Here is a 5,798-nt window from a genome sequence, read left to right on the forward strand (position 1 = left end):
CTTGTAAACATTGTTCTAAGTGAAGGAATCCAAACACAAAAGGCTTCATATTACATGATTCCATTTATTGAAATAACCAGCACTTCCAAATTCTTAAGGACAGAAAACAGGTGAGTGGTTCCCCAGAGTAGGAAGAACAGGGTTCGTGGAAGGGGGAAATGAGGACTAACTGCTTACTTCAGTAATAACAACAAAAAGATAAAACTTATGTACCTACCATCCAGTCTAAGACAAATACAAATACAAGGAAGCAAACTGACTTCAACAATAAAAATCGGTTTATTAATATTTTTTTAAAAAATAACAAAAACAATGGGTCACCTGGTCCATTAAGCGTTTGACTTCAGCCCACATCATTATCTTATGGTTCCTGGGTTGGAGCCCTGCATCGGGATCTATACTGACAGCTCAGAGCCTGGAGCCTGCTTCGGATTCTGTATCTCCTTCTCTCTCCGCTTCTCCCCTGCTCATGCTTTGTCTCTCAGTCTCTCAAAAATAGATAAACATTAAAAAAACTTTAAAAAAATGAAAACACATTAGAGCCTTTTACTTTATCTGGTACACAAATAAAATATATAGTTCAGAGTTCCTTTGGTCAGTTGTGGGAAGTCAAGAAAATTTATTGAGCATCATAGTGGCACAATTAGAACTGTGTTGTAGGAAATCCATCTGGCATCACAAGTTTTATTGGCGGGGTGGACTGGAGACACAGACTCCTTGTAATAGAGACTCTTGAGGCGTTAAGTTGGGCGTGGTAGGAACAGAAAGAAACATATGGATGCCTATATTTTCCCTTTTGTCTTCTTTTGTATCCACTACACTTACAATCAAATTTCTATTGTAGCAGGACTTAGCAGACCAGAAGACACCAGCAGTATCCTGTATGCAGATACAGGCATATCTAGAGATTCCCCAAGGAGAACCTCAGACCAGGAAATAGGCAGTCTGAAATGATTTTGTTGTTAAACAAGGAGTTGACAATGTTTGCTTTCTTAGTCTGTCACCAACAGGCCTAAGATAAGCAACAGCTCTTATTTACTGATCATTTGCTGAGTGAATTATACATATATCAGGACTAGCTCACTTAATTCTTTTTTTATTACATTTTTTAATGTTTATTTTTGAGAGAGAGAGAGACAGAGCACAAGCAGGTGAGGGACAGAGAGAAAGGGAGACACAAAATCTGAATTAGGCTCCAGGCTCTAAGCTGTCAGCACAGAGCCCGACACAGGGACTGAACTCACAGACCAGGCAATCATGACCTGAGCCAAAGTTGGATGCTTAACTGACTGAGCCACCCAGGCCCCCCTTAATTCTTTTTTACAATTCCGGAAAGTGAGTACTACTTAGTCCATCTTATGGATGAGTAAACTGGGGTTCAGAGAGAATAAGAAACTTGCCCTTAAAGGTAAGGAGAATTGGACATCATACTTACTTAACTTTAAACTCTGTACTCTTAGGAAGGAAAAAGGTGGGGGTGCCTGGTGGCTGAGTCAGTTAAGCATCTGACTCTTGATTTCAGCTCAGGTCATGATCTCATTGTTCATAGGATTGGGCCCTGCTTCAGGCTCTGTGCTGTCAGTGCTTGGGATTCTCTCTCTCCTCTCTGCCCCTCCCCAGTGCTTGCTCTTTTTGTCTCTCAACGTAAATAAACAAACATGAAAAAAAAAAAAGGAAAAAAGGAGGGGAGGCTAAAATTGAGAAGCATGGTGTTGCTGCTCTAATTATGTCTCTTCCATCTGAGTTTATCATATTTCAGAAGGGCCAGGGTGGAGCTCTCAACGTTCATGGTTTGAATCCCATGTTGGGCTCTGGGCTGACAGCTCAGAGCATGGAGCCTGCATCTCATTCTGTCTTCCTCCCTCTCTGCCCTCCCCTGCTCATGCTCTCTCTCTCTCTGTCTCTCTCAAAAATAATAAATACACGTTTAAAAAAAAGGGCTAGGGTAAATTCATTCACTTTCTGGAAGTTCAAACATGTTTATTTTAATTAGTATTCTGGGTACTCACAAAAAGAGTTTATATATATCTTTTACAAAAATGTAAAGTTGTTGCTTTATAGTCTGAGAAGGATAAAGCCACAGAGCAAGGTCTTACTCCTGAGGTTGGGAGTGAAGGCCTCAACCAAAGATTTGGACTTCCACTGTGCTGAGTATCAGAAGAGGTGGGAAATAAATAGGAAACCAGAAACTACAGGATCTGGAGGGGGAACTGCAGGTATTTGGCTGGGAGTTACTCTCTTGTTTACTGAGAGTTCATTTCAAAGCCCTCCCAGAAGGAAATGAAAAGGTGGCCTCTGTAAAAGCTGAAGATAAATGAGCCTTATCTTACTAGACATTGTCTAGGTTCATGTTACTCTTTGTGTTCATTTCCCTCTTGTTGTCTCTCAGCTTTTGGTAAAATCTTATTTAAATGTTTCAACATGATACAACTAGGGCACTGGGAATTCAGGGAAGGGTTCTATTTGCCTGGGACCAGAGGCTAAAAGGGAGTAGGTCTCCCTGAGTCCAGCTTGATTATGGCAGCATTATGAGCTTCCCAAAGGGAAGGTAGAACTCTGACATCCAAGTTGGGGGTTAAGCAGCCCAGCCACTTCTCACCATTGTGTATGGAATAGGCTCCTTCCCTCCACTGTATGTTGAGGAGGAGCAGAAGCATGACTTGTATTAGGGAGTCAGAACATTCTTTTTCCATTTACCTTAGAACAATGCTTTTCAAACCCCAGATCAGACCCATTACTCAGTCATAAAATCAATTTACTGGATGTCAATCAGCACTTGTTTTTAATTAGAGAGAGAGAGAGCAAGCAAGGGAGAGGGGCAGAGGGAGAGAGAGAATCTTAAGCGGGCTCCATGCTCATTGTGGAGCCAGACTCGCAGCTTGATCCCACAACTCTGGGATCATGACCTGAGTCAAAATCAAGAGTCAGATGCTCAACACACTGAGCTACCCAGGTACCTCAATGAGCACTTATATTGAAATGAAATCGAATAAGAACTATGAAATGCTTAGAAAGTTTAACTATCATTTCCTGAGTTTTTGTTTCAGTTTAAAAAATATACAAAGTATATTTGTATGTGTGTGTAAAATGTATATCTTATTGTGGGTTATGATGATAAAAGTTTGAAAATCACTTCAATAAGTATATATCTAATGAAATCAATTATTCAAGGGGAAAACATGGGGTCCTTACATTTCAAAGTATTTTTTTCTTTCACTTTAGAAGTTGTACACTCACCTTTCCCTTCAACATGTGTGAAAAATAACCTCCCTTAAAAAATTCTTTTCAGTGCTTTCATTTAAGAATTATAGAGTGTTTCATAGTACATTGCTGTCATACCTTTGTTTGGCCTGCCAGGAATGTAGAAACAAACTAGGTTAGGTGCCTGGATCTTTGGTGGGAACTGAACTTCTTTAATCTCTTTACTACTACTACTACTACTACTACCTCTACTACTTCTTTTCCTCCTTTTCCTCCTCCTTCATTTTTAATGCTTTTATTTATTTTTGAGAGAGGGGAGAGCAGAGAGAGAGGGGAACAGAGGATCCAAAGCGACTCTGATGATGGCAGTGAGCCTGATGTGGGGTTGGAACTCATGAACTGTGAGATCATGACCTGAGCAGAAGTCAGATCCTTGACCGACTGAGCCACCCAGGCGCCCACCTGCAAGGTTTAGGCCTTCTCCTGTCACATATGCAGCACGATTAACTCAGGCCTGCTGATGTACAGGAACAGTGTGACTGTTCACCTAAAAGCTTGCCATTTGTAATCTCAGAGATAATGAACTACTTCCCATCGCCCTTCACTGCCTGGTTCTTGTAGTCTTTATAGTGATGCTAGATAAGCTCAAGTGACACTGTATAATTTTACTGTCTGTCTTTCTGGAATCAAGACAAGGTCACAATGCCCCTCTCCCACCCCCTGCTGTCTTGAGTTCAATAGTATGAAATTATAGCATTAATTCTGAACCTCAGTCACCCTGAATTAAATGTGACTAAACTGTTTCATATGTGTATGCCATAGTTAATATGAATTCATTTATCTCCTAGACATTTTTCATCATTTTATCTGATGGTTTACAAGCCAACTATCAGATATCCATTTCCTTATAGGTTAGCAAAGAAATACACCTCAGTTATGGCTTCACAGCTTGAGGGGAGAAATAGCTCTTTACCAAAACAGATGAACAAAAAGATTAATAGGTATCTCTTTAGTGATATTATTTAATAATTATAATTTACAGTAACTTATGGACAACTTAAGGAGAAACTAAGGAAACCCCAACAAAAGCAATATCTTAAATCTTACTGAATATAAATAATTACTCTGAAATTTAATCCACACCAGATGGCTAGTCTAAACTAGTCATAGTTATTCTATTGCCTTGCCAATAATTGGTTACAAATTCTCATGTGAACAATTGTGCCAGGATTCATAGAAATACTTCCTCACTCCTGCTCTTTCCCTGCCACTGAGTTATGCAGAGTGGGGGCTTCAGTGCAGTCCAAATTTGGCTCCACCTACAACTCAAGGCCAGCCATGGCCGAGAAAGGCATTGATGCTGGAGGTGTAGTGGAGGTTAGTACTGCTTTTCAAGAGGTGCTGAAGACTGCCTTCATCCACGATGGCCTAGCACGTGGAATTCGCAAGTCTGCCAAAGCCTTAGACAAGCAGCAAGCCCATTGTTGTGTGTTTGTATCCAACAATGATGAGCCTGTGTATGTCAAGTCGGTGGAGGCCGTTTGTGCTGAACACCAGATCAACCAAGTTAAGGTTGATGACAACAGGAAACTAGGGAAGCTAGGTAGGCCTCTATAACACTGACAGAGAGGGAAAACCCCGTGAAGTGGCTGGTTGCATTTGTGTGGTGGTTTGTTGTAGACTCTGGGTCTGGAGTTCTCTCTTATTCAGCAAGAGAGCAGGATGCAGGATTGAAAATGCGAGAGAGGCTAATGTCCGAGAGGAGACAAGAGCCTCAAGTAAGGGTCCTTGCTCTGTTTTTTCATAGGATCAGAAGGCTTACAAGCATGATGGGCCTGCACAGAGAGACAATGAAACTGTGAACATTAACTCATGGGTGTGGGGGAAAGGGGGTTTTGTAGATATGCAGTGTTAAGGCGTTTAGGTCAATATGAAGCAAGATTCTGGTGGTGGGTGGAAGGTTGTTTATAGCAAACATGAGGCCCCACCTCTGTTTACCTAAACTGGCCCAGGGGACAACAAAGACAGAGCTTGCTACCTCAGGGTCAACAAGACATCTTTCTTTTCTAATTAGCTCTGCTCTGGGCAACTTCACCCTATTGAGGTCTATAGCCCCATTTACTTGTTCACCTAATTTGGCCCTTCCTTACTGTAAAAGCTTTCTGCTATTGTCCTATACCTTTGTGCTGTACTGGGGCTTTGCCCTGTTGGCCTAATTTTATTTACCCAAACTTGGGTATGTTCATCCTATGGCTTTCTAATTCTTTCTGCCTTGTTAACCCATTGGTTCAAGCTCAGAGAATTTCTAAGCTTATTCCCCTCCGTGGCTAAGGACTATGGCAAAGGGTCTCAGGCCAAGGATATCATGGAGGAATACTTCAAATGTAATAAATGAATAAATAAAAAACTTGATTCTTTTTCCTCCACTATAAATAAATAAATAAAATACTTCCTCACTCCTGAGAGTGGTATTCTTTCTCTGCATGTTGGCATACCTGGGTTATGATGTCAAGAATTTCTGATACCATCTTTTTATTGCTTGAGGATGAAGTTGTTACCTAAAGGATGAAGCTCTTGACAAAGAGCTACAAAGTAAA

The 5,798-nt window shown here is 40.9% G+C and overlaps 1 pseudogene; it reads left to right on the forward strand.

Annotated features, from left to right (window-relative positions):
* Positions 1-4,539: 4,539 nt before the first annotated feature.
* LOC115304538 lies at positions 4,540-5,596 on the forward strand (annotated as a pseudogene).
* The last annotated feature ends 202 nt before the right edge of the window (positions 5,597-5,798 follow it).

This window comes from Suricata suricatta, chromosome 1 (genome assembly GCF_006229205.1).
Source record: "Suricata suricatta isolate VVHF042 chromosome 1, meerkat_22Aug2017_6uvM2_HiC, whole genome shotgun sequence".
In the NCBI taxonomy this organism is placed as follows: domain Eukaryota; kingdom Metazoa; phylum Chordata; class Mammalia; order Carnivora; family Herpestidae; genus Suricata; species Suricata suricatta.